General features: G+C 38.1%; 1 protein-coding gene across 9 annotated transcripts in view; it reads right to left on the bottom strand.

Moving 5' to 3' along the window:
- NRXN1 (neurexin 1) overlaps positions 1-24,944 on the bottom strand; it is a 1,786,277-nt gene that overhangs the window by 1,720,955 nt on the left and 40,378 nt on the right. The window lies entirely within an intron of this gene.

Below are 24,944 nucleotides of genomic sequence, written 5' to 3' on the forward strand. Positions count from 1 at the left end.
TTGATATACAATAGTAGATGCAATAAATAGACCCAAGTGAGGTTATAACTCCTTTATTTCACTGAAAATATGACCTCACAGCTGGAAAAAACGATGTCGGGACACTATGACCCGAACACAACAAGTGTAACTTTTTGCGTGTAGCAAAAAGTAAACGAAAAAAAAGAAAAAAAAAATACTCATAGGTAGGTCCCCCCAAATGAGGAAAAGTCAAGGAGTCTCAAGTTTTATAGACTTACAGAAAAAAATCTACAGGGCCGCAAAAAGTCTGTTTGGGTCACTATGACCCGAACAGAACAGCAGGGTTAAAGAAGTACAGTCCTGAACACAATGGACACATATAACAGACAAATCCTACATATATACTATATATACAACTTAGTGGTGAAACTAACTTTCTATCGTCTCAAATTATCATTGGCAAGTCATCTAAATGTCTATATGACTATCCATTGTTTTTTTTTTTCAGAAGACCGTCACCTATTTTGATCCTTGTCATTTTTTTTATCTGAGCACTTAAAATTGTGGATCATTGAGAGAGTGATTACAATAAATTTGAAAAAAGAAAAAAAGACTGCCATGTTCTGAATGTACTGTATAACAATTTACTATAAATTGGAATTACTCAAGAAAAGAAATCATGAACTTAAAAATATCTGATAAAAAGTGGTGGTCTGGTCAAAACCAAAAAAGTCTGTGGTCACTCTCTGTGAAAGCAGACTTATGAATCCCCCCCCAGCATACAGAAAGGAGGGTTTGTATGAGTTATACATACCCCTGGCCAGTGGCCATGAACTTGCTCCATACATTTCTGTGGAGCCGAGGCTACGCCTCATCAAGTGACACGGATGGCCAGTGGGCATGTCCTGCTAGAGGGTTCTTTCCATTTGATGATAATGGATTTGATGGTGATCCGGGGAATCATCAAACATTGGGATTTTTTTATAACCCAACCCTAACTTGTAGTTCTCAACAACTTTGTCCTTGACTTGTTTGGAGATCTCCTTGATCTTCATGGTGGTGTTTGGTTAGTGGTGCCTCTTGCTTAGTGGTGTTTCAGCCTCTATGAGCTTTCATAAAAAGTAAAGTGTATATACTGACAGACATGTGACACCTAGATAGCACACAGGCAGACTTCCTTTCACTAAGCATGTGACTTATGAAGGTGATTGCTAGCATCAGAAATTTTTAGGGTTTTCATAGCAAAACGGACATGCCAATTATTAGTGATTTGATCCCATGAATTTAATTTATGCATATAATTTTCACACCACTTCACCAACTTAGACTATTTAGTGCTGATGCATCACACAAAAATTGGATTACAAAAATATTTAAACCCAAGTTGTAATGTAACAAAATAGGTAAAAAGCCAAGGGAAGGGGTGGGGGTGAATACTCTTGCAAACCACTGTAGGAAGAAAAGAAGCATTGTGCTCCTGTAGATCAATGATGAGAACAACTTTGAATTCTTCAAGTTTTTTTTTTAATGATTTTACTTAATTACTTTTAAGTATCTTTCACTCAATTCATATTATAGGTCTTAGACCTAAGTCATTGAGCTTGTAGGCTAAGTACTTAACTGACAAAATAATTGCAAGGTATAGGTGCAACACAGATTGGAGTCTTGGAAATAAGAGAAAGAGACTATGATTTGTTAATGACTTTACAATATTCCACTTTCATAGGAATAGTCAAACTTATTTTCTGAAGTTGAGATTTCCAGCAAATCAAGCTGATTCGCCGCTTGGAGAATCAATAGAAAAGAGAAGTTTTAAAGATCCTCTCATCTTTACATTATTATTTGGTACAAAAAGCAATGTTTTATCCTGGCCTACGGCAACATGCTGCACATTTCTCTTTAGGGAGCGGTAGAATTTTTAGAATGTTCTGCTGCTTTGTCCAATGGTTTTCGACATTTCTAATTTTACAATGTTTTCCTGAAAATTAAATGTAACCATGCGACAAGTCTTGTATGAGACAACAAGTAACAAGTGTTTATTTTTTGACATGTTTACTTCATTAAAAAAAGCAAAGCATGAAGTGTCATTTGTCATTCTATACGGTACTTCAACTGTGTTTGTCTGTTGGCGATGGATACATTTGATGTTTTAGCGAGAACAAAGCCTTGCATGTATAAATTGGGAATTGGAGATTAATATGATTTTGATGCACTTTTTCGTCTGACTGCTGACGCCTGTAATAACAGTACTGAATATGACATGAACATGAAAGTGTATCATCAAGAGAGATGGATGTTAGTAAAGAAGCAGACATGGTGACTGTCTTAAATTACCAAAGCATTCTAAATGAAATTTAACCTAATGTAACGTAATTACCCTAATAAAACTTGTTTTCAAAGCTTGTTCATATAGTCAATGACTTCATTAGATCCAGAGCTCCTGCAGACAATCTGTTTTACAGAGCTAGATCGTTAAAATAAATTGATCATGCAACAAATTTTGATTTCCCCAAATCTCAAAATTCTACATTGACTGAAAATGAGTCAATATTGAGTTGAAATAGTGTCAATAGGTTCTTTATGTATTTGTTGAACATTGCTAACACTTGATCAGATAATGTATATAAACACTCTCAGTGTTTAAAGGGGTGCTCTCATTAAAGGGAAACTGTCAGCAGTTTTTTGCTATGTAATATGAGGATAACATCAAGTAGTAGCTGAGACACTAAATTCAACAATGTGTCACTTTTTTGAAGGTGTGCTGTTGTTTACTTACAATGAAGGTTTTAACACTAGATGATAATCACTGCTGGACTGCTGCACTGTTTGAACCCTGGTCTGACCACGCCCCCTCCTTTGGTAAGCAGCTCACTGTTAATAGACTATGCACATAGAGAGCCTGGTATGGGTGGCGGCAGCTTTCTCAGCTCTCCTTCAAGCTGTACTTAAAAACTTTGATTGTATCACAAGTGCTAAATTCTGTAAACTAGGTGATACATCATTAGAATCAGGCTCATTTTTCCTATACTATACTACACTCAGATTCAATAACAAAAACCTGCTGAGAGATTCCCTTTAAGACAGAGAAAAAATGCCCCCTGTTTAAGAATAATATATGGGCCCTTTGCAGCCCTAGCACTCATCATCATGCACAATTCCACCTGCCTTGAAAGTAGAAATGGGTCCCCTTACTTCTTGGGCCCTTATGTGGCTGCACAAGTTGCACCAATGATATGTCTTCCCCTGCATGGTGGCCATTTATCGCCATTCATGTGGTGTATGGAAAAGCCAGATTCTGCCAGAGCATAATTTTCTCTTACACAGTGGATTTCCATTCCCTAATAGAGCACTGGCCTTAGTTCCAGAAAGAAACACGAAAAAAATGAAGACCAACATGGAGGACCTGCAATCCTGGGTGATGGCAGAAGCTGTCTAAAGACAGTTGATGATCTAGGACAGGTGAGCACAATGTATTCTATTATTTTTACGGCTTTATGGTCCTCTAAAAAATATTGATTTGGGCATCTCTAATTGTGGGTAAATGAAGCCTGAGCTGCATGGTGCCGCATTGTTCTTTTTTTCTCAGTAAAATCAATGAAAAGTTGAGCTACAGTTGTGTTACTAATGTATGACTGTGCCAATTGCCGGTGATTTCTATGGCACGTAACACTATGTAGTACAGAAAAGAAAATTATAGTCAACTGCAATTTTTTATGTCATTCGCTTCACAATTACTCTGGATCATTTACATTTTGTTCTTCGATATGTTCTCGCGAACACTTCTATTGACTAAAGTTTGACTTCTTGCCTTCACATCCCCAAAGTCACGGTGCTGCTGAAGAATGAAGCTGGATTCATATGCAATTTTTTTTATTACAGAGAAAAAATATGTTACAAACGTGTACTCTTTATACTTTTCCTTTTACTTGACCTTTTTGCGAGTGGCGTTGGCAAAAAAAATGCATGGAAAATTAAATACAAAAACTGCATTCAAAATTGCATATGTGGGTCTGGTTAATTTTTTTCTCATTATACACTCACTGGCCACTTTATTAGGTACACCATGCTAGTAATGGGTTGGACCCCTTTTGCCTTCAGAACTGCCTCAATTCTTCGTGGCATAGATTCAACAAGATGCTGGAAGCATTCCTCAGAGATTTTGGTCCATATTGACATGATGGCATCACACAGTTGCCGCAGATTTGTCGGCTGCACATCCCTGATGCGAATCTCCCGTTCCACCACATCCCAAAGATTTCATGTTGTTTACGCCAAATTCTGACCCTACCATCCGAATGTCGCAGCAGAAATCGAGACTCATCAGACCAAGCAACGTTTTTCCAATCTTCTACTGTCCAATTTCGATGAGCTTGTGCAAATTGTAGCCTCAGTTTCCTGTTCTTAGCTGAAAGGAGTGGTACCCGGTGTGGTCTTCTGCTGCTGTAGCCCATCTGCCTCAAAGTTCGACGCACTGTGCATTCAGAGATGCTCTTAGGCCTACCTTGGTTGTAACGGGTGGCGATTTGAGTCACTGTTGCCTTTCTATCAGCTCGAACCAGTCTGCCCATTCTCCTCTGACCTCTGGCATCAACAAGGCATTTCCGCCCACAGAACTGCCGCTCACTGGATTTTTTTTCTTTTTCGGACCATTCTCTGTAAACCCTAGAGATGGTTGTGCGTGAAAATCCCAGTAGATCAGCAGTTTCTGAAATACTCAGACCAGCCCTTCTGGCACCAACAACCATGCCACATTCAAAGGCACTCAAATCACCTTTCTTCCCCATACTGATGCTCGGTTTGAACTGCAGGAGATTGTCTTGACCATGTCTACATGCCTAAATGCACTGAGTTGCCGCCATGTGATTGGCTGATTAGAAATTAAGTGTTAACAAGAAGTTGGACAGGTGTACCTAATACAGTGGCCAGTGAGTGTAAGTCAGCAAAACTCAACTGTCTATATTCTAACCTGACCAAAAGAAGATTTTACTGACAGCCTACTACATGAAGATTTACCCATAGCTTTATCAGTCAGCTGTCACAGGCATCAACTTCATAGTTATTGTTAGGTATAACCAGAACTGCAGATAACAATTGCTGTATGAGTCTGAAAAAAATGACTTCCCATAATGCCGTCAGTCCGGATAAATGAAATCTAAGAAACTACAATACACTGAAATGTCGAAAAGACTCCATTGCTCCATTTCTTATGTCAGATTATTATAGCTAGCTTTTCAAGTTAATGCCCTGATCCTGTGCTGAGATGGTTTTTTCTAAAACTTCACATTTAGGATTTAGCTGTGAATGTGATCTGCTGGTAAATGAAGGACTGAACACTACAACAATCGCTGACTGATAAAAGGTGGATGATAACATGGCTGACAGTGATCAGAGGGGAATGTTACAGAATAACCTAAGCATAATATACACCATACTGATATGAAAGTACCATAGCAGTAAGAAGTGGCCCAAAGAACAAGATAAATTAAAACAATGTCTTTATTAATTACAATAATAAAAAGGTATACTAAAAAGACAGGGGGAAAAAAGGGGACAAATACCTCCAACAAATGGTGGGGAGGAAGTAGCTAAAAATCACAAATGCCTGCGCCAGGTGGTAGCTGAAAGTCCCAAATGCCAGCACCAGGTAATAATGGTATAGGTATTAAAGGAACATGTTAAGGCTACATGTAAGTAATCCTATAAGCAAGTAAGCATCAAAAGGACTTATAAAACAGATGGAGATTTAAATTGCTGGATTTCAAGTAAAAAGCCTAAAAAATAAATAATCATATATGCCAAGGAATTCTGCACAGTTACAAAGGCCACTTATCCTAGATTGAAAGCCCATAAACAATAGGAAGAGGCCCTACTAACATGTCCTTAACACATATATGCATTAATTACCATAAGCACATGGAGACAAAGGGAAAAACAACCCCATACATGATCAGTCACAATGAACCTGCGGCCATTACCTGCAGAAACTGATACGATGTGGTGCGGCTGTAAGATAGAGCTAAATCTTACCCCACTTCCGACAAGCGCCATTTCACACAGAGTACTTCTTCAAGAGGGGTGCTAGTCGGATCATCAATATAACACATGTGTACAATTTTATTTTAATTTTTTGCATACTTTATAATTATCTAATTCATTCTTGTCTGGACTATTTCAACTCTCTACTAATCGGTCTCCCTCTTACTAAACTATCCCCTCTCCAATCCATCCTGAAGGAAGCCATGATCATATTCCGTCCAACCATTACACCCATGCCTCTACCCTGTGTCAGTCATTGCACTGGTTGCCCATCCAATACAGAGTTCAATCTAAACCTACCACACTCACCCACAAAGTGCTTCAACTTTCAGCACCACCCTACATCTCCTCACTCATCTCCGTCTATCACCCTACACGTGCCCTCCTTTCTGCTAATGACTTAAAACTAAAATCCTCACTAATCCAACCTCCCATTCCCGTGTCCAATACTTCTCTCATGCTGCGTCAATTCTTTGGAATGCATTACCCAGGACAATTTAAATAATTCCCAATACCCACAGTTTTAAGTGTGGCTTAAAAATGCATTTCTTTAGACTGGCCCATTACCCTACCTCACCTATCTAACAATCCCCGCTTTGCCCATACAAAACTTTCTTCAAAATCATGATCCTCGTAGCAACAGTTCTTACACACTCCATGCACTTAATATCCCTCTGTGTCTGTAATGTACATATACTAGCGGGTGACCGGTTCATGCAACATTTTGTGCATACCTTATTTAGTATATATATTATAAGCACATTTTATCATTTATCTTTGCATCTCCTCTATTTCCTCCTAGATTGTAGACAGCAGGGTCCTCCCTATTTTTTATATCTGAGTTATGTTTATTCTGCAATGAAGATTTGTATGTTCACTAAAAACTCAACAATAACTATAAAAACCCTTGAAAACCTGGTATCCCAGTAGACAGTATTCCACTATGGGTATCATTCTCAAAATAAAGGATCCAACAACTCTTAGTTTAACCTCTCTTCCAACTTTGGTGTGGTCTTTGTGGCTCTTTTTGAATTTATAGGTTCTGTTGACTTATTTTGGTCAAGTTATCATCAAGATAGCTGACAATTATGACAGAAAGAACAGTTTTGGTTCTCCTGTCCTTCTGAAAGTACAACTGTCCCACTCCATTTTTCCTTAGTTTCTTTTAGCCAAAAACAGCTGCCATGACGATCATGGTTGGCAAATCTGTCTCTCGTTGGCATCTTGTCTATGGTAGAATACACAGTATACTACTGTACTTGAGATACAGATCATTACATGTCTGGTGTGCTAATGATACTGTATATGTCTTACTAGTGATGGACATACTATTGGTCCAACAGAGGCCCAAGGTATAAGGAGGGCTCATAGTCAGCTCCAAAGCAGCAAAACGCTTCCGTCACATCATTGGACTGCACAGGGCCGAAATACTGTTCTTCAACAGGGGTCCCACTGGACCTCTTTTGTACGTATCGGATCCTTGACAAGCTAGAAATTTGTAATTGTTTAAAGCTTCTTACATAGACCTCACACTAGGACATACTCTATGTCATTATTTTGCTTCCTAAAATTGGGTAAGCTATATACATGAAATTTTATACATGAAAACCTACAAATTAATCTGCTCATTAATATAAATGGAAGTTCACGGGTTGTCCCAAATTAGCAGGATATCGCCTATACACAGGATAATCCAAAAGGTGTACATGGATCGGCCCACCCAGCATTGATAAAAATCTACAAACTTTATTTCATTACGGTTATAAAATCCACGTATTAGAGGTGACAAAAACGCTTTGACGTGTTTCTAGATGCGCCCTTAGTCATAGAGGGCATCATCTTCTATGACTTAGGGAGCATCAAGAACCAGAAAAAAATCAAAGGGTTTTTTGTCATCTCTAACATTTGTATTTTAATTTCATAAACTCAATGAAATAAAGTTTGGAGATTTTAATGAATGGTGGATGTGCCGATTCATTTACCCTTTATGAATGTTAATCTGATTCTAATGGTCAGCAGTTTTCTGATATGGCACACACTACAACAAGGACATTTTCAATTCCTTGTGAGTGTTGAGAACATTTCCTTCATTTGTTCTTCAGTGAACAGAAGAAAGGTGCCAATAAGATGTCGATCGCTGGGAATCCCACAGCTTAGGCCCCTACTGATCCATTTGAGAGCAGTATTTGTTACACATGATCAACACTGCCCAGTTCATTGTCTATGGGACTGCTGGATATTACTGAGCTCTATTCTTGGCTATCTACAAAAGTCCCATAGACAATTAATAGCATGGCCATTGTTCCATTGAAACGTGGCACTTCACAACCCCATTCCGGGTTTTATAGGACATCTCTGCTGTAGAACTATCAGTGATCAGAAAGTTATCATCAATATTATGGGTAGATGAGATCTTTCAAACCTGGGACAACCTCTTAAGAAAAAATATCGGAATGGCTTCAAATGTTAGTAGCATGAACATGACAATTATTTTCCATATATAAAACTGTGTTTTTACAAATAGAATTGTAGGAGTGTGTAAAATAGTTCAGTCAGAAATTCATTTCCGCTCCATCTATAATACACTTTACAGAAAATAACTTAATTTCTGTTTTACATGGAATAATGGGAATCTAGCAGTTTAGAAAATAACAATGTTTTACAATGATTATCTGGGAGGGTCCGCTAATAAAATACAATGACAATAACTCATTAGACGGCATATTACAATTGATTGGTATAATAATAAATTTTGTTTTCTAGTATACACAAATGCATCTAATGCTAAATTCCTTTTCTTTTTTTTTCAGGTGCTAAAACATGCTTGCCTATACATTATGTGGTATATTGATTGAATTGATTGGAATATTTTCTGCCGAACGAAAAAGGATGTGGGAAAGGAATATAAAAATGAAAAGTCCTGTGGGGACCGTTTCTAAATTGCGGCAATAGTCAATAAATAAGAGCAAATGTTTTGACAAACACTGCAATAGCTTAGAATATCGTGTCACATTCCCGGCGATAGATCGCTAAGCATGGAAGAAAATCAACAGTATACTTATATGCATTAACGATTGCTCTCAGAGGGGGTGTACTTGACATCAATACTTGTTATTGTACAGTATATCTCAGAGCTTCTGTATACAACCAACACATTAGTACTGTTTCTGTAATAAAAATAAATAAAGAAAATAATACAGCATTTACATTAATACTGAGGCATTACAGATTACAGAGCACATAGTTATATATTGGCTAAATCTGCATACATTATCAAATTTGGGTAAAATTTTACCAAAATTTCAATTTTGCCAAATATGATTTTTTTGTGAATGGTTTCAGGAAAATCTAGTAGGCAGTCATTTTGCTGGGAAGTAGAGATTGCTATAATACAGTATGTTCCCATATATGACTCCTTAACAGTCCAATCACAGCCAGTTCTCCAGTGATGTCTTCCATCTATTATCATGCCTTCTATTTTGCTCTGGTCTCTTGATCACTTCTGCTCAGGACTTCCATTCACTAGACCTCATACCGTTACGTTGGGTGTGACGTACATCAATATCATGCGTTGCGTCTCATGTGAATGTATGCAGCGCAAGATATGTCAATGATGCCCCATGTTACAATTTAGGACCTGGTGAATGGAAGACTCAGTCAAAACTGGCTGGCGGCCCGGAATCAAGTGAAGATAGAAAAAAGAAAAGATAGAAGACAAAAGATAGAAGACCGAGAAAAGCCGACCAGAGGACTGTTGACAGTCATAGAGTTATTGGGAAAGCTAAGGGGAGGCGAGTTTAAAAGTGGAATTTGTTTTAACCCTCTTTCATCTAATTTATTTGACTCTAATTGAATCCCACACCCTGATTTGTGAAAATGTGCTTTAAACGAATTTTGGGATATTAGCTAAACTCTATTACTGAACACATCGCTTAGACCTAGTGGCCTGCTAATGATCTTGGGTCACTTTTTCATCACCACACCCTGAATCAGGACATCATCAGGGAACGGCAGTGGCAAAGATGTGGTAAGTGACTGCAGTTCTTGCCTCCCGTTTTAGGAGGGATGATAGAAATGGTTTTGACTGTAGGGCCATCCTCCTGTGAAGTACCATCTGAGATTCCCCTAAAATGAAACGTCATAGGAAGTAAAGAAACATATACATAGCTGTATAGTGAAAATATGTGGGATATTATACTAAAGCATATTACAAAAGTGGTCAGGGGTGAAAGAAACTGTGGTAAGTGAATAGAGTGCCGCCACCTGATGATGACCCGTTTCATGAGGGGTGATAGAAGCTACAAGGAAGTAACTGCAGGACTGTTCTCCCGTGACATCTCATTTGAGACTACCCTCAATTGAAACATCACAGGAAGAAAAGTAAATTACAGTTAATAGTATAAAGAAAATATTACAGAATGTTATAATAAAGCAAATTACAAATTAAATATATCTAAAAATGACATTATTGGCATCAGTAAATGACCTGGTGATTTCACATCTATTGTTGGCCACCAAACAGAACAACACCAAATATAAGAGAAAGGTCTGTCCCTTGCTCACTTGTCTAGTAGAAAGGAAGTTAGGAAGTTCTCATTGTAGCATTGATCTGTTCTAATATTGTATTGTGACACTTGAGGAGGGGTAAAACACTGCTCCACAAGGGAAAGGTGTTCAAGCAACATGAACCCGTAGTTCCATTTTTGCAAAAGCCAGGAAGTACATGAAAATTTTCCTTATAGAGTAATCAATCTTTTAATTTTTATTTGACAAATCAATAGTACAAATAAAAATAAACTTTGTAATGAATCTTTTCAGAAAAATCTCCTTCTTTCTCCTCCAAGACTAATTGTTCATTCTCAAAATTCTCGATTCCTAGGTAAAATCTGTATTCAGTGATAGATTTTTACATTGCTGGGATAAAAGGTGGCAGTTATTGTTGGCAACATTCTATATAAATGGAAGGGGGGAGGAGGAGAGAAGAGCTTTGCTTCTAGCTCCTCCCTCAATTCCTCCCTTCCCGCTACGTGGAAGATGACATTTGATACTAATAAGATTCTATCTCAGTAACTTAAAAAGGTGTCTTCATTGTATACAGATTTTATCCAGAAATTAAGAATTTCGAAAATAAAGATCAGTCTAGGAGGAGAAATAAGCAGATGTATCTGATAAGATATATTACAAAGTTTCTTATTTTCATGCGTACTATTGATTTACACAATAAAATTTAAAACAACAATTACTCTTTAGTGTTTATTTGACAAAAAAAAAATTCAAATTCCAAAATATGGCTCAAAAGTAATATAGGCACTTCCAAAAATAAAAAAAAAATACAAGAAAAGGGGAAGACAATTCCCAAGAGAATAAAATATAAATATTAAAAAGAAAGACAAATGCAGAGAATGCTAAGTCACTCAGGAAAAATCTTTCCTATATGTACTTCAAAGGTGCTATGTATATACAAAGTATTTCAAATGGTTTTTTTTTTCAAGATTTTTTTTCAGGGCCTTGAAACGGTTTGTGAATAAAAAGCCTTTTCCTTATCATTTCTGAAGAATTGATTCACTCCAGCAATGCAGCCCACCTAAGTGTTCATCCAACTGGATCCAATACAGAAGACAAAAAAAACATGCGAAAAATGCTGTGTACACAAATACTTTTTATATACATGGCAGCTTTGGAGCACATGTAAGAAAGATTTTTCCTTAATGACATTTATTTGTCGATTGCTGTGTTATTGTAGAAATCAAAAATGTTTTTATTTTATTCTACTCAGTATTGGCTTCCCCTTTTCTTGTAGGTTTTTTTAAAGTTTTCAGCTGACCTATACTTTTGGACTGTAGAATAGTCAATGGTTTGGTTCAGTGGAATAATTCAATACTTGTCAATAATATTTGCTGAATTTTCTGCGCTGGTACAATTTTAGGGTTGAGATTAATTTATAGACCAATACTCTCATCACATATTCCCCATAAACACTCATGCAATACATATTGGATCTTAAATGGAATCTATACAGATGCTGAGGAAACTATTTTCTCTGGCCAACAGAATAAACTATGCCGCATTCAGAGTAAAGTCTATTAAAATCCTATGTAAATCGAGAACAAGAATGGATGTCTAGACTTCCTCTTTGATCACTAGAGGACTCTTTTTATGGACTTCAAAACATCTCAAAACTGCAGCCGAGACCGTCTTTCAAATGCTCAGGCCTAATTTTATTCATGCTAAAATGAACAGCTGTGCAAGCCAATACAAGAAGGACCCGGGAGAAGGATAAAGAGAGCAAAAATAATGGGAAATAAAGATTGTGAAACTATCCCAAGAGACTTCACTGTTCAAATCAAACCAGTCATACAAAATCTAGGCTCTGCAAAATCCACATCTATACTCACCTCAACAACGCCAACAAGACAAAAATGAATAAATTGTTAATTATATACGGTATGTCCTGTATAGTTTCTCCCAATCTTCTTCATGTGCTGACTCGAAATGCGACCACTATGAATTCTCTGTGGAATAATTCTAGCCAGGTGAAAGGACATCTAACAGAAATTTTAAGATAACGCCAAAAACAAACTTCACTTGAGGCAAATATATAAAAACAAACAACTTTATTGAGTAACAATAATAAAAATCAATCAATATCCGAGTGGCCTCCTAAGACACAGAAACATGGAGGGCAACCCAGCGAACACTCTTGTAAATACAAGAATCATAATACAGACAATGCTATGGTGGTAATTACTCTTAGTATTAGTGGTCATGTGCAAATGAACAAACAACACACACCATAACAATAGCAAATATATGCACAAAAAGTAGGGGTATAGTTACCAAAACAAGGAGCGCTGCTGGATGCCCACCAACACCCGACGCGCGTTTCGCACTGAAATGCTTCGTCTCCCAGACGAAGCATTTCAGTGCGAAACGCGCGTCGGGTGTTGGTGGGCATCCAGCAGCGCTCCTTGTTTTGGTAACTATACCCCTACTTTTTGTGCATATATTTGCTATTGTTATGGTGTGTGTTGTTTGTTCATTTGCACATGACCACTAATACTAAGAGTAATTACCACCATAGCATTGTCTGTATTATGATTGTTGTATTTACAAGAGTGTTTGCTGGGTTGCCCTCCATGTTTCTGTGTCTTAGGAGGCCACTCGGATATTGATTGATTTTTATTATTGTTACTCAATAAAGTTGTTTGTTTTTATATATTTGCCTCAAGTGAAGTTTGTTTTTGGCGTTGTATTAGTTGCTTCATGGCTACATATAGTGGATATTAATAGGCGTTGTGTGAGAAATTTTAAGATACAAAACTATTTTACAGTACTAAATAGGGGACTTCAAGATGATGAAACATACCTATGTGACCACATATCAAGTCAGAAAAAACAGCAGAGGAGATAGCATTGGTGCAACCTGTGCTGCCAGGGGTCCAATTCCACCTCTAAAGTAGGTGACTCAATTCCACCTCCAAAGTAGGTGGCTGAATTCCATCCCAAAAGTAGGTCGCTCAATTCCACCTCCAAAGTATTGTCACACTCTGTGTAGGAAAGACTAACTGTAACATGAAGGGATGAGGAGATGGGAGCCCAACACTAGGGAAGGGGGACCCCTAGGCAGACCTAACATCACCCTGTGTGCCCTAAATGTCCCTATATAGATTCTGCACCTATTGCCGAGCAGGCATCTAATTCCTGCATGACCTTGACAATAAGCTCTGCTTAGGGACGGACAGGATAAGCACTAGTCAATCCCCAGTACAACTAAAGACAGATGGTATAGACAAACAAGGGGAACACTTATCTTGAGTAGACTCAGAGAGATAATACATACGTCTTCCAGCAACACAAAAGAGGAAGATAGCCAACTGCTATAGCGCCATGCGTCAACAGGGGGAAATGGAGCAGCAGGCTGGGAGTCTATAAACACCCAGTACAGGTGTTTCAATTAAAGCCGGAGAAAGATTGCCACTGGGTCAAAGAGACTGAAGGGTTTAGAAGGTGTCTGCAAAGTCAAATGCAGAGCTTCTGCAGCTAGATACAGTGTGACTGTCTGCAGCTTCTGACATACCTGTGACAAGTATGTGGCTAAAGTCTACCTCAAAAGTAGGTGGAATTGTGTATTATAATGAAATATTGATCTGCAAATGGCCCATATATAATTCTTGCATAGGGACCCTCTTTTGTGTGTGTCCGCCTTTCAGCAGAACGTAGAGAAAATCAATTTTGTTCAGTTTAGGAAATAAGCTGGCAGGTGTTCCAGTTCAATTAAAGATTTAAAGTGCAAAAGTGGCCAATTTTTACTCATAGTTTATTCCTGCTGCTCCCCAGTATTGTGTTTTTAAATCCACCTTATGGTTCCAGTGATATGCATCTTTTTATTTAGTGCTGCGTATATGTCCTGAACCAGAGGGGGTTGCTCAAAGTAATAATTCAGAGCAGCCCATAGACATGCCCCAGAGAAACACATGAGCCACAACCACTTGGCAAAAATTCTAAAAAAAAAAGCACAAAATGAAAATACACCCATATCTCTGGAACCATACAGTGAATTAACAAAAAAAAGATTACTCAGCTTCAAGAATAATACAAGAGTAAAAAATGGCCATATTTGAGCTGGCGACACATCCTTTTTAAGTCATCCAACGCTCTCTATTAATTCCTTCTTAACTCTTTCCTCCTTGGACATACAGTATCACAACAATGCAGCTGTCAATCAAGCTCAAAAGGATGGGCAAATTTTATTGAGGCGATGGAGAGCACTTCCCGAAACTGGGACAGTTGTGAGATCATTTTCTAAATGAAAGAAAGGTGAATGTCTACACATTGAAAAATTAATCTCAGGTCACATAGTTATGTTTGAACAAGTCTTAAAGGTTCCTTCTTCGCACTATAGATGGTTACTAGTGATAAACCTTCTGACAGACTCCTTTTGAATGTCACACCAATTCTTATTATGGATGAGTCTTCTAATTAATAAAATCAGATGACACCTTGCTTGGGAAGTTTAAGTTTCCTAAGAGCAACAAAACCAGACTGGGCAGGCCATTTTACATTAATCACAATGTGACACATGTAATCTCATGTTAGAAGACATGCAGCAGATGTCACTAGCTAATATATTGATTACCCAAGCAACACACAGAATGGTGTTATAGGAGCTTACTATATGTATATTATAACAGTAATTCTACTTAATTATTGCAATCATGCTTTGCAATTTATACCAGGAGAAGTTGTTTATTTGTCAAGGTATAAAGATACTTTTATAAACACATGAAGACACAAAAGAGCATAGTAAAACCAAAAACACTCAGTTTCAAAAAAATCATAGTAATCCGCAAGTGCTAGTAAAAAGATGTAAAAAACAGGGTCTTTGGTTGATACGTTTTTTGCAAAAAATATATACTAAGCTGTTCCACCAAACATCAAGGTATACCCATATAGAAGGAATATAAACCAGCTCACCCGTGATGCATAAACCAATCCTCGGGAGCACGGACCCGCTGTGTCCAGGCGTATAAAGTCCAAAAAAGAAAAGAATGTCCAGCTTCACCGAATCCGTAAAAAAGAGTTTTCTTTATTCACAAACTTTTAAGTATAGAGGATACAGACTTCAGCACAAGCCATATGGGTAAGAATCTCAACCCATTTCTGGAGACTAAGCTCCCTTAATCATGATACCCATATAGAGCAGTCCTAACTGATGTATGCAATCCCTATTTGATGTATTTAAAAGCCTGATCATCTGAATATTACCTGTATAAGCAGGGTTCAGAGAGGAAATGTCAATGTGGACACGCTGATTGGAACAGCTTTTGTGCAGATAGCCCACAAGGAGTGCTGGGTAACTCCCTAGTCTTGTAGACACAAGAGAACAATCACCCTGAAATTTTAAACCTTTTTACTATCACTTGCGGATTACTATGATTTTTTTGAAATTGAGTGTTTTTGGTTTTACTATGCTCTTTTGTGTCTTCAAGTTTCTTGGTGGTGTGTGAACATGTTCCTACAGACTTGTTCACTGTGCAAGTAGCCCATGTGTTCCTGTTTTTATAAACACATGTAGGGTTACTACATTGCTCAAAAAAATAAAGGAAACACTAAAATCCCACATCCTAGATATCACTGAATGAAATATTCCACTTGAAATTCTTTATTCTTTACAAAGTGGAATGTGTTGAGAACAATAAAACATAAAAATGACCAATGCAAATCAAAATTAATATCCCATGAAGGTCTGGATTTGGAATGATACTTAAAGTCAAAGAGGAAAATCAAATTACAGGCTGATCCAACATCAGTGGAAATGCCTCAAGACAAGGAAATGATGCTCAGTAGTGTGTGTGGTCTCCACATGCCTGTATGACCTCCCTACAATGCCTGGGCATGCTCCTGATGAGGCAACGGATGATCTCCTGAGGGATCTCCTCCCAGACCTGATTTAAAGCATCATCCCGGTGCCTAATGGCAGTCAGGCTACGTCTGGCTAGCACATGGAGGGCTGTACGGCCCTCCAAAGAAATGCCTCACCACACCATTACTGACTGACTGCCAAACCGGGCATGCTGGAGGATGTTTCAGACAGCAGAACGTTCTCCATGGCGTCTACAGACTCTGTCATGTCTGTCACATGTGTTCAGTGTGAGCCTGCTCTCATCCGTGAAGAGCACAGGGAGTCAATGTCAAATCTGCCAATCTTGGTGTTCTCTAGCAAATGCAAATCACCATGCACAGTATTGGGCTGAAAACACAACACCCATTTGTGGATATCGGGACCTCATGGAGTCTGTTTCTGACAGTTTCAGCAGACATATGGATGTTATTGGCCTGCTGGAGGTCATTTTGCAGGGTTCTAGCAGTGCTTCTCCTGCTCCTCCAAGTGCAATTCCAAGTGTATTGAAATTGCAAGAAAAAGTGCAATATCACAATCGTTTTTTTATTTTTTTTATTTACCATGTTCACTGTACGGGAAAACCGACCAGGCAGTACGATTCCCCAGGTCAAGACATTTACGCAGATCCCAAACATGCACAGTTTTGATTTTTTTATTTAGTGGTGAAAAAAACAGAAATTATTAAAACAAAAGTTTTGCTTGTGTCATCATTTTCGGAGATCCGTAACATTTTACATTTTCGGGGTATGTATATAATGTTTTCATCATTTCTTTATTGCAATTTTGTGGCAGCCAACAAAATGTAATTCGGGCATCTTTGATTTTTTTCTCATCACGCCGTTTACCGATCGGATTCATTTATTTTATGTTTTGAGATGGATTGGATTTTTATGAACGCAGTAATATCAAACATGTGCACTTTTTTTTAATTGCACAAGGGGGTGATTTGAACGTTTTTTTCATATTTTTAAAAACATTTTTTTTTACTTTTTACTGTATTTAATAGTCCACTGATAATTTGTGCTATACATAAGAGGGCTTCAGCACCGCTATACATAGAGAAAATCACGATGGCCTATGAACGACAGCTAACAGCTGGCTTTCACAGGAGGATTGTAATGACAGGCATGGGGGTCTTCAGCATGACAACCCACAGGCACCTCGCATCATGGATGCACCAATGGGCACTTGGAATGACGCACTCCTGTGCTGGCGCATGTTAACCCCTTAATCCCTTATGACGTACTATCCCGTCGAGGTGACCTGGGACTTAATTCCCAGTGATGGGTTAGTACGTCATATGCGATTGGCCGATCGCGGCCGGGTGTCAGCTGACTATAGTAGCTGACATCCGGCACTATGTGCCAGGAGCAGTCACAGAACATGATCACAGCGTTCCGGCGGTACAGGGCAGCATCGTGCAGGGAGGGGGCTCCCTGCATGCTTCCCTGAGACCCTCGGTACAAGGAGATGTGCTCACTTTGTACCGAGCGTCTCCTCCCTGCAGGCCCTGGATCATGGGGCTACATCCAGGTCCTGCAGAGAGGTGGCTTACTAGCGCCTGCTCAGAGTAAGCGCTGGTAAGCCTGCAGCCCTGCATGTCAGATCGCTGATCTGACACAGTGCTCTGCAAAGTGTCAGATCAGCGATCTGACCCTATAACATGATGCCCCCCTTGGGGCAATGTTATAAAGAAAAAAAAATATTCACATGTGTAAAAAAAAAATAATTCCTAAATAAAGAAAAAAAATATTGTTCCCATAAATACATTTCTTTATCTAAATAATAAAAAAAAATAAAAGTATACATGTTTAGTATTGCCGCGTCTGTAACGACCCCACCTATAAAACTGTCCTGCTAGTTAAGCTCTTCAATGAACACGGTAAAAAAAGGCAAAAAACAACGCTTTATTATCATACAGCTGAACAAAAGTGGAATAACACGCGATCAAAAAGACGGATATAAATTACCATGGTACCGCTGAAAACGTCATCTTGTCCTGCAAAAAACGAGCCACCATACAGCATCATCAGCGAAAAAATAAAAAAGTTATAGTCCTCAGAATAAAGCGATGCAAAAATAATTATTTTTTCTATAAAATAGTTTTTATCGTATAAAAGCGACAAAACATAAAAAAAGATATAAATGAGGTATTGCTGTAATTGTACTGACCCGAAGAATAAAACTGATTTATCAATTTTACCAAACGTGGAACGGTATAAACACCCCCCCAAAAGAAATTCATGAATAGCTGGTTTTTGGTCATTCTGCCTCACAAAAATCGGAATAAAAAGCGATCAAAAAATGTCACGTGTCCGAAAATGTTACCAATAAAAACGTCAACTCGTCACACAAAAAACAAGACCTCACATGACTCTGTGGACCAAAATATGGAAAGATTATAGCTCTCAAAATGTGGAGACGCAAAAACTATTTTTAGCAATAAAAAGCGTCTTTTAGTCTGTGATGGCTGCCAGTCATAAAAATCCGCTAAAAAACTGCTATAAATATTAAGTCAAACCCCCCTTCATCACCCCCTTAGTTAGGGAAAAATAATAAAATTAAAAAAATGTATTTATTTCCATTTTTCCATTAGGGTTAGGGCTAGGGTTAGGATTTGGGCTAGGGTTAGGATTAGGGCTAGGGTTAGGGATAGGGGTGGGGTTAGGGCTAGGGTTAGCGCTTGGGGTTAGGACTAGGGTTAGGGCTAGGGTTTCAGTTAGAATTGGGGGTTTACACTGTTTAGGCACATCAGGGGCTCTCCAAACGTGACATGGCGTACAATCTCAATTCCAGCCAATTCTGCGTTGAAAAAGTAAAACAGTGCTCCTTCCCTTCTGAGCTCTCCCGTGCGCCCAAACAAGGGTACTCAGGACAAATTGGACAACAACTTTTGGGGTCCAATTTCTCGTTACCCATGGGAAAATACAAAACAGGGGGCTAAAAAACCATTTATGTGGGAAAAAATGATTTTTTATTTTTATGGCTCTGCGTTATAAACTGTAGTGAAACACTTGGGGTTCAAAGTTCTCACAAGACATCTAAATAAGTCCCTTGGGGGGTCTTGTTTCCAATTTGCGGTCACTTTTGGGGGGTTTCTATTGTTTAGGTACATTAGGGGCTCTGCAAATGCAATGTGATGCCTGCAGACCATTCCATCTAAGTCTGCATTACAAATGGCGCTCCTTCCCTTCGGAGCTCTGCCATGCGCCCAGATGGTGGTTTCCCCCACATATGGGGTATAAGCGTACTCAGGACAAATTGGACAACAACATTTGGGGTCCAATTTCTCCTGTTACCCTTGGGAAACTACAAAACTGGGGGCTAAAAAATAATTTTTGTGGGAAAAAAATAATTTTTATTTTCACAGCTCTGCGTTATAAACTGTAGTGAAACACTTGGGGGTTCAAAGCTCTCACAACACATCTAGATAAGTTCCTAAGGGGGTCTAACTTCCAAATTTGTGTCACTTTTCTGGGGTTTCAATGTTTAGGCACATCAATGGCTCTCCAAACGCAACATGGCGTCCCATCTCAATTCCACTCAATTTTGCATTGAAAAGTCAAACAGCGCTCCTTCCCTTCCGAGCTCTGCCATGCACCCAAACAGTGGTTTAACCCCACATATGGGGTATCAGCATACTCAGGACAAATTGCACAACAACTTTTGGTGTCCAAATTCTTCTCTTACCTTTGGGAAAATAAAAAATTGGGAGCGAAAAGATAATTTTTGTGAAAAAATATGATTTTTTATTTTTACAGCTCTGCATTATAAACTTCTGTGAAGCACTTGGTGGGTCAAAGTGCTCACCACACATCTAGATAAGTTCCTTAGGGGGTCTACTTTCCAAAATGGTGTCACTTGTAGGGGGTTTCAGTGTTTAGGCACATCAGGGGCTCTCCAAACGCAACATGGCGTCCCATCTCAATTCCAGTCAATTTTGCATTGAAAAGGCAAATAGCATTCCTTCCCTTCCGAGCTCTGCCATGCGCCCAAGCAATAGTTGACCCCCACATATGGGGTATCGGCGTACTCAGGACAAATTGTGCAACAACTTTTGGGGTCCATTTTCTCCTGTTACCCTTGGTAAAATAAAACAAATTGGAGCTGAAGCAAATTTTGTGTGAAAAAAAGTTAAATGTTCATTTTTATTTAAACATTCCAAAAATTCCTGTGAAACACCTGAAGGGTTAATAAACTTCTTGAATGTGGTTTTGAGCACCTTGAGGGGTGCAGTTTTAACCGTGGTGTCACACTTGGTTATTTTCTATCATATAGCCCCCTCAAAATGACTTCAAATGAGATGTGGTCGGTCCCTACAAAAATGGTGTTGTAAAAATGAGAAATTGCTGGTCAAATTTTAAGCCTTATAACTCCCTAACAAAAGAAAAAAATGTGGTTCCAAAATTGTGCTTGTGTAAAGTAGACTTGTGGGAAATGTTACTTATTAAGTATTTTGTGTGACATATCTTTGTGATTTAAGGGCATACAAATTCAAATTTGGAAAATTGCTAAATTTTCAAAATTTTTGCCAAATTTCCATTTTTTTCACAAATAAATGCAAGTGTTATCAAAGGAATTTTACCACTACACTATCATGAAGTACAATATGTCACGAGAAAACAGTGTCAGAATCATCAGGATCCATTGAAGCATTTCAGAGTTATAACCTCATAAAGGGACAGTGGTCAAAATTGCAAAAATTGGCCCGGTCATTAACGTGCAAACCACCCTTGGGGCTTAAGGGGTTAAATGCTGCCATCAGAGATCGACAGCTGGATTTAACAGGTTTACAGCCACAACAAAGTCATCCAACATCAAAATCATGGAGCCCGTATATGACGTACCAGTACTTCCTATGTCAGTGAGGGGTTGCATTTGTGGTGATTAAAATAGTAACCATTGTTTTAAACGATTTTCATAAATCATATTATACAAGAAAGTAAGAACATTTTTAATATAAAGAAATCTACTCTTTTCTTCTCCTGGACTGATCAGTCTGTCAATCTCCAAATTCTAAATTCACAGGTAAAATTTGTCTTCAGTGAATACTGATTGTCTCATTACTGAGAAAGGAGATGACAGTTGGTGCTCATAAAACTCTATGGAAAACTATAATGGTCATTTCGGGAGAACTTGCAGTAGAATGTCTGAATTTGTCTCTAGCTCCTCCCCTGCATAGAATTTTGAAAGCACCAACTGCCATCTCCTATCTCAGTAATGGGAAAATCTGTCTTTATTGAATACAGATTTCACAGATTTTAGCTATCAAGTGAGAGTAAAAGATCAGTCCTGGAGGAGAAAGGAGCAAGTTTATCTACTAAGATAAATAAGTTGTTTATATGTGTATTATTAACTTATGAAATAAAAATGAAAATGATGGTTACACTTTAAATCCACAGCCAAATAAAAGTAGATCTCAATAGAAGACAGGCTGTGGGCGTTTTTCATGCTGATTACTGAAAACGCTTCCTGAAAGGACAGGAGGTTAGAATCTAAAATAAAAGACTGATATTTTATTTAATTTTTACAAAGATTGTGACATGGAAAACAAAAAAAAAAATTGTCAAAAATTCAGAAAACATAAAATGATTTATTCCTGCTTCTGTTTAGTGTGACCCAATGATAGATGGCTGTCTATGCAAGTTTACTATAGGCAGTATGAAACAAGATGATCTAAAATAGATGTGCTAATATCACCAGAAGCTTCAGGCTTCTATCTAACGTGTACGTTCACAGGTTCTTTTTTTATGATAGGCTCGCAGGTGAGGTGAACCATAAAAGGCACAAAAAAAATAGAAAAAAATTCAAATAAATAAATATATTTATTTTTTGCTTCTACTTTTCTTATGTTTTTTTTTTTCGAACCAAACATTTACTCTGATATTTGATGGATTTTCTTATCATGCAAGGAAAAGGAAGAATTAAGTTCTTAGCCACTAGTTATATTTCTTCTAGTTAATCGAAAGTGATGGTTACAAGAATTGTCAGCATGACATGTCTAAAAAAGCATTTTTTACCATGTCGTCACATAAAATTAGAAGAAATGTCGCCATCTATACAGGCTCAATGGAGAAGTAAAAGCACCTAGAGAAAAAGCAGTTGTGTATGATAGTTGCTGACATCTAATACAAGTTCTCACTAGAGATGAACAAATCGATTCACGGAAGATCGAGTTCATGTCACTGTCATACCGCCAAATTGGTTCAGAGAAGAAAACAGTTGAGCCTAACTAATTTTGTGGTGCTGAAAACAAATATGGGGCTTAAATTTACTGATTGGCTATAAGTTTCAAGATCCAGAGGAGGTTATAATTACTTATTACACCTTTCATGCAGGCCTATCGAAAAATTGTGTCTATTGAGCCTTCAGTATTCTTTCCTCTTAGCGTAACCAATCAAAAAATGCACATTTGTTGGTAGGGGATCAAATACTTATTTCTCATTGCAAAATGCAAATAAATTTATTTAATTTATACAATGTGATTTTCTGGATTTTATTTTTTAAAGTCTCTCTCTCAATGTTAAAAGTAACCTACCCTTAAAATTACAGACTGTTCATTTATTTGTCAGTGGGCAAACTTACAAAATCAGCAAGGGATCAAATAATTATTTCCTTCACTGTATATACCTGAACTTTTTGTTCTTCACTCTCACCAATAAAAGCAAGCGTCAATTGTTGATGTGTATGGGGAAAATGGGAGAGACAATTTCCGGATGAATAAGCGGTCAGCCTACTGTTATCGCATGTGTATGGTCAACTTTAGAGAAAATAAATAATACAAGCACCAGGAAAGCTTCGATGAGTTACTAGTCATCTCCCGCCTCGACTACTGCAACCTCCTGCTGCGTGGCCTCCCCTCAAACACTCTTGCACACCTCCAATCTATTCTAAAATCTGCTGACCGACTAATCCACCTGTCCCCCCGCTATTCCCCGGCCTCTCCCCTCTGTCAATCCATGCCCTGGCTCCCCATTACCCAAAGACTCCAGTTCAAAACCCTAACCATGACCTACAAAGCCATTCACAACCTGTGTCCTCCATACATCTGTGACCTCGTCTCCCGGTACTTACCTGCACGCAACCTCCGATCCTCACTAGATCTCCTTCTATACTCCCCTTTAACCTCCTCTTCTCACAATCGAATACAAGATTTCTCCTGCGCATCACCCTTACTCTGGAACTCTCTACCCCAACATATCAGACTCTCGCCTACCATGCAAACCTTCAAAAAGAACCTGAAGACCCCCCTCTTCTGACAAGCCTAAAACCTGCAGTAACCACCAATCAACCAAACTGCTGTACAACCAGCTCTGCCCTCACCTACTGTATCCTCACTCATCCCTTGTGGACTGTGAGCCCTCACGGGCAGGGTCCTCTCTCCTCCTCTACCAGTCGTGACTTTTATTGTGTAAGATTACTGTACTTGTTTTTTTATTATGTATACCCCTCGTCACATGTAAAGCACCATGGAATAAATGGTGCTATAATAATAAATAATAATAATTCATTTTTGTTCATCCTACAACAGTTTGAAGCAATAGACGGAGATGAAGTCAGAATACTGAGCAGCACAAGGCAATAGTATGACGTCTAAATATTCTCCTGAAAAGCTTTGATGTTAATTAATAGGAGTTGTGTCATAAAAGCATTGGACATCATATGGGCGCCCACTGTGATGGTCGAGTCTCCTGCGGTCACTTTAAACTTTGGGTAGAAAATACAAAGAAGATGAAATGATACTGACCTTTTAAGTTAAACCTATAAAAGATAAGTTTACTAATTACATGAAGAGAAATTGAATTCTTTCCCTTAAGCGTTAATGTCCTTTAAATTACGGAAAATAATTTTCAACATAAGGTAAAGTTCATACCAATGAGTTATTGCTTCTATTGTGTATTATTGTCTGTGTCATAAACTAAAATAAATTAGTCTCTCGGATAGAATGAGAACCACTTAAGCAATATTTTTTTGAGCAGATTGTGAAAATCGTGCCATAGACTCAGGCTGGCCTTTGTTTTCATGTGAGCTATCAAGCCAACTATAAAACAAGCTATTTTACTTACCACAATAAAATGTGCACCTCCCAGAGTAGTAATGAATGTTATAAAGTCTCAGGGTAAGCTAATCATGTAGAGCAAAAAATACAGCATATGCAATTTGGCTGCATATCTGGCCTTTCAGCAAATTTTATGGTGCGTGGACCCAAAGGTGCTGTTATACTGTTACTGTGTAGGAGCTTTAAAGCCAGAAATCCTATTTTGGGAAATGTAGAAAGAAAAGCATCACATGCAAGTCAGCAAAGTGTAAGAATATGTAACATAGGTTGATAACACATAGTAACAACATATGTGCATGTGGGGTGGAAAAAGAGTTTAAGTGGTGAAATGTAGCAGTCCATACAAATTACTTAAATTAAAATTATGGTATTCTAGTTTTTTTATATTCACATACTGGTACATATGATAATTCATAAATGTATTTTAATTCTTACTTTTATCTTTGCTCACCTACTGTAATGTTATTGCGGAAAGGTCCCTGGAAA

Source organism: Ranitomeya variabilis, chromosome 2 (assembly GCF_051348905.1).
Source record: "Ranitomeya variabilis isolate aRanVar5 chromosome 2, aRanVar5.hap1, whole genome shotgun sequence".
Lineage (NCBI taxonomy): Eukaryota > Metazoa > Chordata > Amphibia > Anura > Dendrobatidae > Ranitomeya > Ranitomeya variabilis.